Genomic DNA, 16,861 nt, shown 5'->3' with positions numbered 1-16,861 from the left:
CAGCCTGACCAACATGGCCAACATGAACGGAAGATAAGGAAGATCACGGAGGTGGGTGGGATAAGTGCAAAGTGAGATTCTGTCTTTATTTACAATTTTGATATTTTGTTCCTCATGGATACTTGGGCATTGATTTTGATTTTTAAAAAGTATTGCAGGCTGGGTAATCCCAGCACATTAGGAGGCTGAGGCGGGCAGATCATGAGGTCAGGAGTTCGAGACCAGCCTGACCAACATGGTGAAATCCCATCTCTACTAAAAACACAAAAATTACCTGGGCGTGGTGGCACGTGCCTGTAATCCCAGCTACTCAGGAGGCTGAGGCAGGAGTATCACTTGAACCCAGGAGGTGGAGGTTGCAGTGAGCTGAGATCATGCCACTGCACATGGCATGGTGACAGAGAGAGACTCCATCCCCCCCAAAACAAACAAACAAACAAACAAACAAAAGGGCCGGGCACGGTAGCTCACTCCTGTAATCCCAGCACTTTGGGAGGCCGAAGTGGGAGGATCACCTGAGGCCAGGAGTTCAAGACCAGCCTGACCAACGTGGAGAAACCCCATCTCTACTAAAAATACAAAATCAGTCGGGCGTGGTGGCTCATGCCTATAATCCAGCCACTCTGGGTGCTGAGGCAGGAGAATTGCTTGCACTTGGGAGGCAGAGGTTGCAGTAAGCCAAGATTGCAGTGAGCCGAGATCGCGCCACTGCACTCCAGCCTGAGTGACAGCGTGAGACTCTGTCTTAAAAGAAAGAAAGAAAGAAAGAAAGAAAGAGAAAAAAAGAAAGAATAGGGTGTGTTGTGTGCACCCAGCTACTCCAGAGGCTGTAATCCCAGCTACTCCGGAGGCTGAGGCAGGAGGATCACTTGAGCCCAGGAGTTCCTGGCTGCAGTGAGCCGGGATTGCACAATTGCATTCCAGCCCGGGCAACAGAGTGAGACCCCATCTCAAATAAATAAATAAAATAAGGGCTGGGCATGGTGGCTCATGCCTGTAATCCCAGCACTTTGGGAGGCTGAGGCAGGTGGATCATCTGGGGTCAGGAGTTCAAGACCAACCTGGCCAACATGGTGAAACCCCGTCTCTACAAAAAATACAAAAATTACCTGGGCATGGTGGCACACGCCTATAATCCCAGCTACTCGGGCGGCTGAGGCAGGAGAATCGCTTGAACCCGGAAGGTGGAGGTTGCAGTGAGCCGAGATTGCGCCACTGCATTCCAGCCTGGGAGACAGAGCGAGACTCTGTGTCAAAAATAAAGTAAATAAAATAAAATAAAATAAGATAAAATAAGGTGAGCAAAGCAGGGCCTCAGAGAATATGTGTCCAAGTCCTTCCATGTGTCCCCTGTGCCAGCCATAACAACCTCCTCTGCGAGAGGCCCGGGCTTTGTCAGCTGTTTCCTCTGTCTGGGATGCTTGTCTTCCTCTGGTCTTCAGCAGGAAAACTCTACTCCTCTGTCAAAACTGACTTGGCCTTGTTTTCTCCCAGACCGACTGCCTGGACCCCCATGGTCCTCCACCCTCCCGCCTTCTCTTTCTAGACCCCAAGCCCTCCTGTGTCTCCTTTTTCCAGCCCTGGTTCCAGGCATCTTAGAATATCAAGTATCTTGGAATATCTTCAAGAGACTCTGAGCTCTATGCCTTTGAGCTCAAAAAATGAGCTCCAGCCGGGCCAGGTATGGTGGCTCACGCCTGTAATCCCAGCACTTTGGGAGGCCGAGGCGGGCAGATCACCCGAGGTCAGGAGTTCAAGACCAGCCTGGCCAACATGGTGAAACTCCATCTCTACTAAAAATATAAAAATTAGCCGGGCATGGTGGTGCATGCCTGTAGTCCCAGCTACTCAGGAGGCTGAGGCAGGAGAATCGCTTGAACTCAGGAGGCAGAGGTTGCAGTGAGCCGAGATCGTGCCATGGCACTCCAGCCTGGGCAACAAGAGTGAGACTCTGTCTCAAAAAAAAAAAGAAAATGAGCTCCAGCCTCAGTTTCTTTCTCTGTAAGATGGGAACAGTCACACAAAGGCTTCATCATAAGCATTGAAGAAGGAAATTCCCAGAATCAGGTAAGCACTCAGGAAATGTGCGCTATTATCTTTGGGCTGGGCGCCAAAGCTTACCTCTGTAATCCCAGCATTTTCGGAGGCCGAGGCAGGAGGATTGCTTGAGCCCAGGAGTTTGAGACCAGCCTGGGCAACATAGTGAGACCCCCTATCTACAAAAATTTTAAAAATTAGCCGACCGTGGTGGTGCACACCTGTAGTCCCAGCTACATGAGAGGCTGAGGTGGGAGGATCACTTGAGCATGGGAGTTTGAGGCTGCAGTGAGCTATGATCGTGTCGCTGCACTCCAGCCTGGGCAACAGAGGGAGACCCTGTGTCTAAAAATAAAATAAAGTAAAAGATGAGATCAAATCAATAACAGTGTCACCGAGGCCATCTTGGAGCCTGAGGTGAGAGGAATAATCAGTATGAGTAATCCTGTCATAATTTTTTTTTTTTTTTTTTTTTTTTTAGACAGAATCTCGCTCTGTCACCCAGGCTGGAGTGCAAAAAAAAGCCGTCTCAAAAAAAAAAGTAAATAAAAATAAAAAATAAATTTAAAAAACGTATTGCAGGCTGGGCACAGTGTGGGGGGGCTTGGGCTTTGAAGTGATTAGGGTTAGATGAGCTCATGAGAGTGGGGTCTTCTAATGAGATTAGTTTCTTTCTCTTTTTCTTTTTTGAGACAAGGTCTCCCTGTATTGTCCAGGCTGCAGTGCAGTGGTGTGATCATGACTCACTGCAGCCTCTATCTCTAAGGGTAGACTCATACCTGTAATCTCAGCACCTTGTGGGGCCAAGTGGGGAGGATCGCTTGAGCTCAGGAGTTTGAGACCAGCCTGGGCAACCTGGCAAGACTCCCATCGCTACAAATAATTTTTTTTTTTAAGACGGAGTCTCGCTCTGTCGCCCAGGCTGGAGTGCAGTAGTGCGATTTCGGCTCACTGCAAGCTCCGCCTCCTGGGTTCATGCCATTCTCCTGCCTCAGCCTCCCGAGTAGCTGGGACTACAGGCACCCACCACCTTGCCCGGCTAATTGTTTGTATTTTTAGTAGAGATGGGGTTTCACCGTGTTAGCCAGGATGGTCTCGATCTCCTGGCCTTTTTTTTTGAGACGGAGTCTCTCTCTGTCTCCCAGGCTGGAGTGCAGTGGCGCAGTCTCAGCTCACTGCAACCTCTGCCTCCCGGGTTCAAGTGAGTCTTCTGCCTCAGCCTCCCGAGTAGCTGGGATTACAGGTGCCCGCCACCGCGCCCAGCTAATTTTTAGTAGAGATGGGGTTTCACATCTTGGCCAGGCTGGTCTCGAACTCCTGACCTCTTGATCCACCCGCCTGGAGTTCCCAAAGTGCTGGGATTACAGGTGTGAGCTACCGCGCACAGCCACAAATAATTTTTTAAAAATTAGCCAGGTGTGATGGGCACACCTGTAGTCCCAGCTACTCGGGAGGCTAAAGCAGGAGGATCACTTGAGCCCAGGAGTTTGAGGCTGCAGTGAGCTATGATAGCACCACTGCACTCCAACCTGGGCAACAAAACAAGGCCCTGTCTCAAAAAGAAAAAAAAAGGGGGGGCGGGCTGGGTGCAGTGGCTCATGCCTGTAATCCCAGCATTTTGGGAGGCCAAGGAGGGCAGATCACTTGAGGTCAGGAGTTCGAGACTAGCCTGGACAACATGGCGAAACCCCGTCTCTACTAAAAATACAAAAAGTTGGCCAGGCGTGGTGGCGCATGCCTGTAATCCCAGCTACTCAGGAGGCTGAGTCAGGAGACTCACTTAAGCCTGGGAGATGGAGATTGCAGTGAGCCGAGATCATGCCACTGCACCCCACCTGGACGACAGAGCAGGACTCTGTCTCAAAAAAAAAAAAAAAAAAAACGGTAAAAAGTCAGGTTCAAGGGGCTCTGGGGGCAGAGGTCCCAGGCAGCAGGCACAGTGTGTGAAAAGGCCCTGATGCAGGACCTCACCTGGTGCATCTGAGGAATACCAAGGAGGCCCTGGGGGTGGAACAGAGCGAGCAGGAGGGAGAGCCGGGAAGATGAGCTCACAGAGACGGGCTTTGCGGGCTGCGGGGAGGGGTCTGCGTGTCACTCCGGATGTAGCCGGGAAGTGATTGGCAGCGGCTGGGCTCTGACATCATGTTTTTCTGCAAAGATGAACAAGACGAGCAAGACATGACTCCTGTCCCCAAGGAGAGGTTTCGGGATGGAGCTGAGTCATCATTTGAACTTGCAGACATTTGTAAGACAGGCCTGGGGTGGGAGGAGGTGGGATCGCCACGCCAGGTGGCAGCGGAGGCTACGGTTAAGGCTGAGGCACATTTGGGAAATTCTGAGGACAGTGGCAGGGGAGGGGCGGGGAAACTGTGCACAGCAAGAGGCTGGCAGGTCTGGGACTGTGCCTCGCAGAGGGAGGGAGAAGGAGAGGCTCTGTCTTAGGTCACGTTTGCCTGGTTCAAATCCCACCTGCGGCGATCATCAGCTATGTGTCCTTGGGTTGGTGGCTTAGACTCCCTGAAACTCCCTCTTTTCATGGGAAAGTCAGGTTGTGGAAAGGTTTACCCAAAACAAGGACCTAGAATGGGCTTGGCATAGAAAGTGCTCCGTACACCTCCCCTGCTGTAGTGACCTCGAAAGCCACTTGAGGCCGGGCGTGGTGGCTCACACCTGTAATCCCAACACTTTGGGAGGCCGAGGCAAATGGATCACTTGAGGTCAGGAGTTTGAGACCAGCCTGGCCCACATGGTGAAACCCCCTCTCTCCTAAAAATGCAAAAATTAGCTGGGTGTGGGGGAAGGCGCCTGTAATCCCAGCTACTCCGGGAGGCTGAGGCACCAGAATCGCTTGAACCCAGGAGGCGGAGCTTGCGGTGAGCCGAGATCGCACCACTGCACTCCAGCCTGGGAGACAGAACGAGACTCTGACTCTGTCTCAAAAACAAACAAACAAACAAACAAACAAAACAGAATGGCATATCCATCAGGCAGGACATTCCTGGGGCCTAAGAGTCACCTCCCAGTGGCTGAAACAAAAGCCAGATCTCTCTCTGGTAGAGGCAAAATTTCTTGCTACACAATGGACAGGAACCATGCGGCTTGCACTGAATATTTTACAGCTTACACACTTGCTCACAGACACTGGAACAGCTGGAACCCCTGGCAGGAGGCATTGCAGACAATGCTAGCATGGTGGGCAGCTTCGGGCCTGGCTCCAGTGATCCCCTAGGGTGGTTAATTTTTTTTTTTAGAGATGGGCTTTGCTCTGTTGCCCAGGCTGGAATGCAGTGACGTCATCATAGCTCACTGCAGCCTTGAACTCCTGACTTAAGGAATCTTCCCATCTCAGCCTCCCAAATAGCTGGGATTGCAGGCACGGGCCACCACACCCAGCTATGCAGGGGTTCTTCCTGTCCACTGCATAAAGAAAGACCATGTGACTGGGTGCAGTGGCTCACGCCTGTAATCCCAGCACTTTGGGAGGCCAAAGTGCTGGGAGGATTCCTTGAGTCCAAGAGTTTCAGACCAGCCTGGGCAACATAGGGAGACCCCCAGTCTAACAAAGTATTTTACTTAAAAAAAAAAAAAATAGAGGCCTGGCACGCTGGTTCACCCCTGTAATCCCAGCACTTTGGGAGGCCGAGGTGGGCAGATCACCTGAGGTCAGGAGTTCGAGGCCAGCCTGGCCAACGTAGAGAAACCCCGTCTCTACTAAAAATACAAAATTAGCCGAGCATGGTGGTGGCAGGCGCCTGTAATCCCAGCTACTCGGGAGGCTGAGGCAGGAGAATCACTTGAACCTGGGAGGCGGAGATTGCAGTGAGCTGAGATTGAGCCACTGCATTCCAGCCTGGGCGACAGGGCGAGACTCTGTCTCAAAAAAAAAAAAAAAAAGAAAGGAAAGGAAACAACGAAAGAGAAACAGACCACAGCATTGTAGTAGAGAAAGAGTTTAATAGACACGAGGCTGGCCACGCCATGTGGGAGATGGAATTCATAAGTCAAATCAACTTGTTCAAACCTCATAGGTTAGAGGTTTTTCTTTATTGCGACGAGTCCCACTCACCAAGGCTGGGGTGCAGTGGCACCACCTCAGCTCACTGCAACCTCTGCGTCCTGGGTTCAAGCAATACGCAATCTCCGCCTCCTGGGTTCAGGTGATTCTCCCGCCTCAGCCTTCTGAATAGCTGGGATTACAGGCGCACACCACCACGTCCAGCTAATTTTTTTTTTTCTTTTTTGGTAGAGATGGAGTTTCACCATGTTGGCCAGGCTGGTCTCGAACTCCTGACCTCAGGTGATCCGTTCAACTCAGCCTCCCAAAGTGCTGAGATTCCAGGCGTGAGCCACCGCGCCCAGCCTAGGTTAGGGGATTTTCAAGGTCAGTTTTGTGGGAAGGGGTGGGAGTGGCCAGGTAAACAGGTGCTTGCTGCTGGTTGGTTGGGGGCAGAGATGGACTCACAGCAGGTTGCAGGGGTCCTCCTGCGGGCCAAATCGCTTCTCGGTAGAACCTCAGGAGCAGGGTTGTCAGTCCAGGTGGAGCCACGGGTGTCAGACATGCAAAACACGTGGAAAGACATCTCAAAAGGCCAATCTACAATAATGGTGTTATTTGCAGGAGTAATTGGGGGAAACCACATCTCTTTTTTTTGTTTTTTCAGGCTGAGTATCGCTTTGTCGCCCAGGCTGGAGTGCAGTGGTGCGATCTTGGCTCACTGCAACCTCTGCCTCCCAGGTTCAAGCGATTCTCCTGCCTCAGCCTCCCAAGTATTTGGGACTGCAGGCATGGGCTACCAAGCCTGGCTAATTTTTGTATTTTTAGTACAGATGGGGTTGCACCATGTTGGCCAGGCTGGTCTTGAACTCCTGGCCTCAAGTGATCCACCCGCCTCGGCCTCCCAAAGTGCTGGGATTACAGGCGTGATCCACCATGCCGGGCCCGAAAACTGCATATCTTATAACCTCCAGAATAATGTTTGCACCTTAGCAGATCTCAGGCTCCCCTCCTCCCCTCAACCTGAAGGCCTCGGGTTAGCTTGACAAAAGCTGTTGCGTTTTGTGCAAGGTCTGCTATCACTTAAACTGTAGCCTAAATGTCTTCCAAAGTTAGCTTGGCCCAATAGCCCAGGAATAATTAAGGCAAGATGGGGGTTGGTTAGTTTAGCCTACTGTTATAATTTTCTCGGCCGGACGCGGTGGCTCACGCCTGTAATCCCAGCACTTTGGGAGGCCAAGGCGGGCGGATCACGAGATCATGAGATCAAGACCATCCTGGCCAACATGGTGAAACCCCATCTCTACTAAAAATACAAAAATTAGCTGGGCATGGTGGCGCGTGCCTGCAGTCCCAGCTATTCGGAAGGCTGAGGCAGGAGAATCGCTTGAACCTGGGAGGCAGAGGTTGCAGTGAGCCAAGATTGCACCACTGCACTCCAGCCTGGGCGACAGAGCGAGACTCCATCTCAAAAAAAAAAAAAAAATTTCACTGATAGAACTTTTGCAAAGGCGGTTTCAGCTAATTTTATTTTTTGTAGATATGGGGCCCTGCTCTGTTGCCCAGGCTGGTCTTGAACTCCTGGCCTCAAGCGATCCTTCCTCCTTGGCCTCCCAAATGGCTGGGATCACAGGGTGAGCAGCTACTGCACCCAGCTCTATGATGCTTAATTTTTTTTTTTTTTTTTTTTTTTGTGACAGAATCTCAGTCTGTCACCCCGGCTGGAGTGCAGTGGCGCAATCTTGGCTCACTTCAACCTCCATCCACCTCATGGGTTCAGGTGATTCTTATATCTCAACCTCCCCAGTAGCTGGGACTACAGGCACCTACCACCACGCCTGGCTAATTTATGTATTTTTAGTAGAGACGGGGTTTTGCTGTGTTGGCCAGGCTGGTCTTGAACTCCTGACCTCAAGTGATCCACCAGCCTTGGCCTCCCAAAGTGCTGGGATTACAGGCGTGAGCCACCGCGCCCGGCCCGGTGGTTAATTTTATATGCCATCATGGCTGGGCTGTGGGCACTTACATATTTGGTCAAACATTACTCTGTGCGTGCCGGTGAGGGGGTTATTAGATGAGATGAGCCTCTGACCCTTTGCATCAGTAGACTCACTGAGTCACTCAAACCCACTACCCTCCCTAGCACGAGTGGGCCTTGCGGAATTCACTGAAGGCCTGGATGGAATGCAGAGGCTGCCGCTCCCCTGGGGAGCAGAGAATTTCTCCCACCTGAAGACCTTCAGACTGGAATATCGGCTTTTTTCTGTCTTCAGACTCGAACAGAAAGATCAACTCTCGGCCGGGCATGGTGGCTCACGCCTGTAATCCCAGCATTTTGGGAGGCAGGAGACTTGAGGTCAGGGGTTTGAGACCAGCCTTTCCAACATGGTGAAACCCTGTCTCTACTAAAAATACAAAAATTAGCCGGGCGTGATGGTGCATGCCTGTAATCCCAGCTACTCGGGAGGCTAAGGTGGGAGGATCATTTGAGCCCAGGAGGCAGAGGTTGCAGTGAGCCGAGATCATGCCACTGCTCTCCAGCCTGGGCAACAGAGCGAAGCTCCATCTCAAAAAAAAATAAAAAAGAACATCGGCTCTCTTGGGTCTCCAGCTTGCAGACTTCAGATGTTGTGACTTGTCAGCCCCCGTGCATCAATACCTTATAATAAATCTCTTGGCCGAGCGCGGTGGCTCACGCCTGTAATCCCAGCACTTTGGGAGGCTAAGGCGGGCGGATCACCTGAAGTCAGGAGTTCAAGACCAGCCTGATTAACATGGAGAAACCCCCATCTCTACTAAAAATACAAAATTAGCCACATGTGGTGGCGCATGCCTATAATCCCAGCTACTCGGGAGGCTGAGGCAGGAGAATTGCTTGAACCCGGGAGGCGGAGAAGATTGTGGTGAGCCGAGATTGTGTCATTGCACTCCAGCCTGGGCAACAAGAGCAAAACTCTGTCTCAAAAAAAAAAAAAAAAAATCTCTTTTTCTCTCTCCCCTCCTACTGGTTCTGTTTCTCTGGTGAACCCTGACTAATTAACCCCCAGCCCCTCCTGATGAACGGAGGCAGGCCCTGGACAGCAGTGGGCCAGGATTTGAGGCTCTTGGTCCAACAGTCTGCAAGGAACAGAATCCTTCTGACCATGTGTGAGTGAGTCTAGAAGTGGACTCTGTCCCAGAGACATCTTGGTTGCCACCTTTCAGAGCCCTGAGCCAGACGATGCCAAAGTTAAGCCACATCTGGATTCCTGACCCACAGAAACTGTGAGATAAGAAAAGTGAATATAAGCTGGGCACGGTGGCTCATGCCGGTAATTTCAGCACTCTGGGAGGCCAAGGCAGGCAGATCACTTGAGCCAAGGAGTTTGAGACCAGCCTGGGCAACATAGCGAGACCCTCTCTCGCCCTTTTCTAAGAGGCGCACCTCTGTCCCTACTTCACACATGCCCCAGCATTTACCCCACTTTCTTTCTTCCCCATGCTCCCCATCCTCTAGCATGCCATACAATTCACTTATTTATTTATTTATTTATTTATTTTTGAGACAGAGTCTCACTCCATCACCCAGGCTGGAGTGCAGTGGCACAATCTCGGCTCACTGCAACCTCCGCCTCCCAAGTTCAAGCGATTCTCTTGCCTCAGACTCCTGAGTAGCTGGAATTACAAGCGTGCTCCCTCATGCCCGGCTAATTTTGTATTTTTAATAGCGACGGGGTTTCACCATGTTGGCTGGGCTGGTCTCAAGCTCTTGGCCTCAGGTGATCTGCCCCCCTCGGCCTCCCAAAGTGTTGGGATTACAGACGTGAGCCACCACGCCCAGCCCTATTTATTTATTTTTGAGACAGGGTCTTACTCTTGTCACCCAGGCTGGAGTGCAGTGACTCAGTCTCTGCTCACTGCAGCCTCCACCTTCTGGGCTCAAGTGATCCTTCCACCTGAGCCTCCCAAGTAGCTGGGACTGTAGGCATGAGTCACCACGCCTGGCTAATTTTTGTATATTTTGTAAAGATGGGGTTTCACTACATTGCCCAGGCTGGTCTTGAACTCCTGGCCTCAAACAATCCTTCTGCCTCAGCCTCTCTAAATGCTGGGATAGCAGGTGTGAGCCATTGCACCCCGCCTAATTCACTTATTTATAATGTGTACTCGCTTCCCCTCTATCCCCCCAGTGCCTGCCACAAAGTAGAAGGCCGCAAATATGTGTTGATTTCACTGCTCCATTCACTCAATTAACAGGCAGCTGCCAGCCACGGCCCCAGAGCTCTGCTCGCCTCCCGGATTTCTGTTGGGGTCACAAGGTTCCAACTCCAGGGTCCTGAATTCTGATCTTAGATACCAGGTTTGGCCTTCAAGTTCTGGAATCTATGTTCCAGAATCCGGCTTCCCAAGACCCAGACCCCAGAATCCAGGCTCCAGAATTCAGGCTCCCCGAGATCCAGGCTCCGGAATCCGAGCTCCCTCAGATCCAGGCTCCGGAATCCGGGCTCCCTCAGATCCAGGCTCCGGAATCTGAGCTCTCTCAGAACCAGGCTCCGGAATCCGGGCTCCCTCAGATCCAGGCTCCGGAATCCGAGCTCCCTCAGATCCAGGCTCCGGAATCCGGGCTCCCTCAGATCCAGGCTCCGGAATCTGAGCTCTCTCAGAACCAGGCTCCGGAATCCGGGCTCCTCCAGATCCAGGTTCCGGAATCCGGGCTCCAGGCTCGCATTCTGGGCTGGGAGCCAGCCACAGCCGTTAGGCTGAGATTTTTAAAATCTGGCGCCAAAATCCACTCCCCGGGTGGGAGTGGCGGTGCCGGGTGGAGGTCAGTGGAATGGACGGGTCAGGACTGGGGCCCTCACGGGCTGCATAGTCCCAGGGTCCGGGATTTCTCTCCCGCGGCCCCGCACCCTCTCCCCAAAAGCAGACAGCAGTTGGTCACTAACTTTTGTGTGTGTGTGTGTGTGAGACGGAGTTTCGCTTTTGTAGCCCGGGCTGGAGTGCAATGGCGCGATCTCGGCTCACTGCAACCTCTGCCTCCTGGGTTCAAGCGATTCTCCTGCCTCAGCCTTCCGAGTAGCTGGGATCACAGGCGCCTGCCACCACGCCCGGCTAATTTTTTTTTTTTTTTTAAGTGGAGACGAGGGTTTCGCCATCGTGGTCAGGCTGGTCTCGAACTCCTGACCTCAGGTGATCCGCCCGCCTCGGACTCCCAAAGTGCTGTGATTACAGGCGTGAGCCACCGCGCTCGGCCAATTGGTCACTAATTTCTAGCTCCTGGGGGAAAGAGGGTCCCGCGTTCGGGTCCCGCGTTCGAATCCCGCCTCCGCTACGCCCCTGGTGCGGATCCCCCGACCGGTCCCTAACCTTCCCGTGCCTCAGTTTCCCATAATGGAAATGGACCCGGAGCCCCCTGGCGCGTGTCGTGCCTTGGGAGGCCCCTCGGAATGGACGGGGCAGCTTTGCGGGATGCCCCAGACCTCGGGCTCCGGGCGCAGCTGCCAGCAGCAGCCTGGGAGTGGGTGCCCCCGGGGGGACCACGGTCTCAGCTGTCACCGCCCCTCCCGCTAGGCGCCAAAATTTGAAAATTGCCCAGCACCTCCCAGACTGAGCGCTGGGAGGGGGAAAGCCCCGGGCCCCACCCACGGGAAGCGCGGGGCTTTCTGGGACTTGGAGTCCAGTCCCTGGGGGTCCCGCGGGGATGGCTCTGGGCACCCGAAGCCCCTCCCCAGCGCCGAGACAGGAGGGCGGGGGTAGATTCGAGACCCGGGTTTGCAGAGCGCAAGACTGAGGCCCAGGCCCGCGCAGTCAGGCAGGAAACGGCGCTCCTGGTGGATGGAACAGCACAGGCAAAGGCTGGGTATGGGGGTATGTGGGGATGGAAGTGCCCAGAGGGGCAGCGCGATGGGGTTGGGGGCGGGACCCCGCAGGGCCTCCAATGACGGGCGAGTTGGGGGATTTGGTCAGCCAGTGGCCAAGGCCGGTGGTCAGTGAGAAGTTGATGGGGAGGGGGTTTCAGATCAGTCTGAGGGTGGAGAATAGGAAAAGTGACCTGGCCAGGCGTGGTGGCTCATACCAGTAATCCCAGCGCTTTGGGAGGCCAAGGCTGGCAGATCACCTGAGATCAGGAGTTCGAGACCAGCCTGGTCCAACATGGTGAAACCCCGTCTCTACTAAAAATACAAAAATTAGCCGGGCGTTGTGGCCCATGCCTGTAGTCCCAGCTACTCAGGAGGCTCAGGCAGGAGAATTACAAGAACCCAGGAGGTGGAGGTTGCAGTGAGCTGAGATTGTGCACTTCAGCCTGGGCCACAGAGCAAGACTCTGTCTCAAAAAAAAAAAAAAAGTGACCCCATTTCCCACCCAAACCTCAATCATCCTTCTCCCCTCTGGCCCCGCCTCCTGTAGTATTATTTATTTCCCACTGTGCTTTACCATCTGTCTTTGTATTTTATATTCCTCCCTTTATGAGGAATGAAAACAGTATCAGTTCTCTAAATACCCAGTCACAGCTTAGCTCCCTCTTGCCTGGCTGGTTTATTTGTTGTTTGATCTAAGAAAGAGTCTCCCAGCTGGGCACAGTGGCTCACGCATGTAATCCCAGCACTTTGCAGGGCCGAGGTGGGCAGATCATTTGAGGTCAGGAGTTCAAGACCAGCGTGGCCAACATGGTGAAACCCCGTCTCTAGCAAAAATTAGCCGGGCAGTAGTGGCGCATGCCTGTAATCCCAGCTACTCGGGAGGCTGAGGCAGGAGAATCACTTGATCCTGGGAGATGGAGGTTGTAGTAAGCCAAGATCGAACCACTGCACTCCAATCTGGGTGACAGAGTGAGACCCTGTCCCCCCCGCCAAAAAAAAAAAAAAAGAGAGAGAGAGTCTTGCACTGTCATCCAGGCTGGAGTGAAATGGCTCAATCATAGCTCACTGCAGCCTCCACCTCCTGGGCTCAAGCGATCTCCTTGACTTGGCCTCTCAAGTAGCTGGGAATACAGCTGCACGCCACCACGACCAACTAATTTAAAAAAATTTTTTTGTAGGGGCCGGGTGCAGTGGCTCACGCCTATAATCCCAGCACTTTGTGAAACTGAGGTGAGCAGATCACCTGAGGTCCAGAGTTCAAAACCAGCCTGGCCAACATGATGAAACTCTACAGAAATACAAAAATTAGCCGGGCATGGTGGTGCATGCCTGTCATCCCAGCTACTCAGGAGGCTGAGGCAGGAGAATCTCTTGAACCCAGGAGGCAGATGTTGCAATGAGCCAAGATTGGGCCACTGCACTCCAGCCTGGGGGACAGAAAGACTCTGTCTCCAAAAAAAAAAAAAAAAAAAAAATTGTAGAGTATTGTAGAGTTGGGTCTTGCTATGTTGCCCAGACTGGTCTCAAACTCCTGGGCTCAAGCCATTTTCTTGTGTCAGCCTCCCAAAGTGGCTGGGATTGCAGATGTGAGCCACCATGCCAGGCTTCCTGCCTGGGTTCTAAGGCTGGGGGTCTATCTGGTAAGAGGGGAATATTAGCGAGTGAATGTTGGCTGTTGGAGACAGGTGTGCTCTTTCCCCCGGTGTCCTCAGTAGGCTGGAAAGGGCATTAGATTCTCAGTGTGTGATTTACTGGGGTCTCTGGCAGAGGCTGAGCCAAACCCCCAAGGTGAGATGTGTGAAAAGGAGGAGTTCCCCAGGCAGAAGGAAGACCGGGCCAGTTCTAGGTCAGGAGGAAGTTATTCTCCAACTGGGGCAATTTTGCCCCTCTGGTGACATGTGGCAATGTCTGGAGACATACTTGGTTGTCATAACTAGGGGGCTGGGGCCGGACGCGGTGGCTGACGCCTGTAATCCCAGCAATGTGGGAGGCCAAGGCAGGCAGATCACTTGAGGTCAGGAGTTCAAGACCAGCCTGGCCAACATGGCAAAACTCTGTCTCTCCTAAAAATACAGAAACTTAGCCGGGCATGGTGGCATGTGCCTGTAATCCCAGCTACTTGGGAGACTGAGGCAGGAGAATCGCTGGAACCCGGGAGGCAGAGGTTGCAATGAGCCGAGATCACGCCACTGCACTCCAGCCTGGGCCACAGAGCGAGACCCCGCCTCAAATAAAAATAAAAATAAAATAAAAAATAAATAGGAGGCTGGCATGCTCGTGGCATGGAGTGGGTGGAGACCAAGGATGCTGCCCAACACCCTGTAATGGACAGCACCTCCTGACTCCAACCCCCGCAACAGAGAGTGATCTGGCCCCAAATATTTAGTGCAGAGTTGGAGAAACACTGCTGTATAGGTTGTCTTGTTAAATTACAATTTTGGGGGGGGTTTTGGAGACGGAGTCTTGCTCTGTTGCCCAGGCTGGAGTGCAGTGGCGTGATCTCAGCTCACTGCAACCTTTGCCTCCTGGGTTCAAGCGATTCTTGTGCCTCAGCCTCCCAAGTAGCTGGGATTACAGGCGCACACCACCACGCCTGACTAATTTTTGTACTTTTTGGAGAGACAGGTTTTTGCCATGTTGGCCAGGCTGGTCTCGAACTCCTGGCCTCAGATGGTCTGCCTGCCTCGGCCTCCCAAAGTGCTGAGATTACAGGCATGAGCCACTGCGCCTGGCCTTGTTAAATAAAATGTATGGCAGGCCATTGTTTTAGACAATGGGGTCTCTAGTCCCCAGCAGACCAGATAAAATTGGAATGGAGTCACTAGTGCCAGGTACCACGTAGTCAAACTGAACTTTTATTTTTTTATTTTTTGAAACAGGGTCTCGCTCTGTTGCCCAGACTGGAGTGCAGTGGTGCAATCATGGCTGACTGCAGACTTGAACTCCTGGATACAAGCCATCCTCCTGCCTCAGCCTCCCGAGGAGCTGGGACTACAGGTGTGTGCCAGCACATGTGGCTAATTATTAAAAATTTTTTTGGCTGGGTGCGGTGGCTCACGCCTGTAACCCCAGCACTTTGGGAGGTCGAGGTGGGTGGATCACGAGGTCAGGAGTTCAGGACCAGCCTGGCCAAGATGGTGAAACCAGGTCTCTACTAAAAATACAAAAATTAGCTGGGCCTGGTGGCGGGCACCTGTAATCCCAGCTACTCGGGAGGCAGAGGCAGAGGCAGAGAATTGCTTGAACCCAGGAGGTGGAGGTTGCAGTGAGCCGAGATCACGCCATTGCACTCCAGCCTGGGTGACAAGAGCGAGACTGTCTCCAAAAAAATATATATTTTTTTTGGAGACAGAGTCTCACTATGTTGCCCAGGATGTTCTCAAACTCCTAGGCTTAAGCGATCTCCCCATCTCAGCCTCCCAAAGTGCTGAGATTACAGGTGAGAGCCACCCGTACCTGGCCTCAAACTGAACTTTAAAGGGTGCAGGTTTTCAAAAAAAAAAACATTCACAGCCACCAAGCCAAAGGGGACCGGTTAACCTGATAGGGAAGTCCCCTCAAAATAGAGGGGGTTAAAACAGACCCTATGAAAAAAGTAACTTTGAAACAACCAATTGGTTTTTATTTCGTATTTCGTATTTTTTGAGACAAAGTCTCACTCTGTCACCCAGGCTGGAATGCAGTGATGCGATCATGTCCCACTGCAACCTTGACCTCTCTTGCTCAAGCGATCCTGTGCCTGCCACCTTAGCCTCCCAAATACCCAGGACTATAGGCGCCCATCTAATTTTTTTTTTTTTTTTTTTTTTTGAGATGGAGTCTCACTCTGTTGCCCAGGCTGGAGTGCAATGGTGCAAACTTGGCTCCCTGCAACCTCCGCCTCCTGGGTTAAAGCAATTCTCTTGCCTCCGCTTCCTGAGTAGATGAGACTACAGGCATGCGCCACCACGCCTGGCTAATTTTTGTATTTTTAGTAGAGGTGGGGTTTCACCATATTGGTCAGGCTGGTCTCGAACTCCTGACCTCATGATCTGCCCGGCTTGGCCTCCTAAAGTGCCGGGAATACAGGTGTGAGCCACTGCACCTGGCTAATTTTTTTATTTTTATTTTTAGAAATGGGGTCTTGCTATGTTGCCCAGGCCAGTCTCAAACTCCTGGGCTCAAGCTATCCTCCCACCTCGGCCTCCCAAAGTGCTGGCATTACAGGCGTGAGCAAACCACTGTACCTGGCCTGGCTTTTATTTTATTTCTTATTTCTCCTTTCTTCAGCCTTTTCTGCCTATAATGCAGAATGCCCATCCTCTCTGCTCAGCTCATTGGAGTGCCTATTTAATAGATTGAATGCTGTCCGATTCATGAATTGCTAATAAGAGCCAATGAGATCATTAATCTCAATTTGTTGAAATTCATACTCCTTGACGGCCACTTCTGGACATTTTCTTTCAGTGGCTTTGTACACTATATGGCTTTTTTTTTTTGAGACAGTTTCTCATTGTTGCCCAGGCTGGAGTGCAGTGCCGCGATCTTGGCTTACTGCAACCTCCACGTCCCAAGTTCAAGAGATTCTCCTGCCTCAGCCTCCCGACTAGCTGGGATTACCGGCGCGCGCCTCCATAGTAGAGACGGTGGAGGGGGGGGTTCTCCCTATGTGGTCCAGGCTGGTCTCGAACTTCGTTTCTCAAGTGATCCACCGGCTTTGGCCTCCCAAAGTGCTGGGATTACAGGCGTGAGCCACCACGCCTGGCCCTGTATAGCCTTTTGTGTCTGGATCTTTGAACACGTTTTGAGGTTCTCTAAGTGGGGAAACAGGTACTAGAAAGCAACCCAATGCTGTTTCCTCGTGGCGGAGCTGGAAGTTTGCAGCCAGGCAGTCTGTCTCTGGAGTCAGAGCCTCTGCGAAGCGGGAGCTGGACGGAGACTTCAACTTCCGGCGTGCCCCGCGCGCGCCCGGTGGCCGGACTACCAGTCCCAGGCTGCCCCGCCGCGGCGG

The sequence above is a fragment of the Pongo pygmaeus genome, chromosome 20 (assembly GCF_028885625.2).
Source record: "Pongo pygmaeus isolate AG05252 chromosome 20, NHGRI_mPonPyg2-v2.0_pri, whole genome shotgun sequence".
NCBI classification, from domain to species: Eukaryota; Metazoa; Chordata; class Mammalia; order Primates; family Hominidae; genus Pongo; species Pongo pygmaeus.
Note: the sequence above shows the minus strand (reverse complement) of the source record.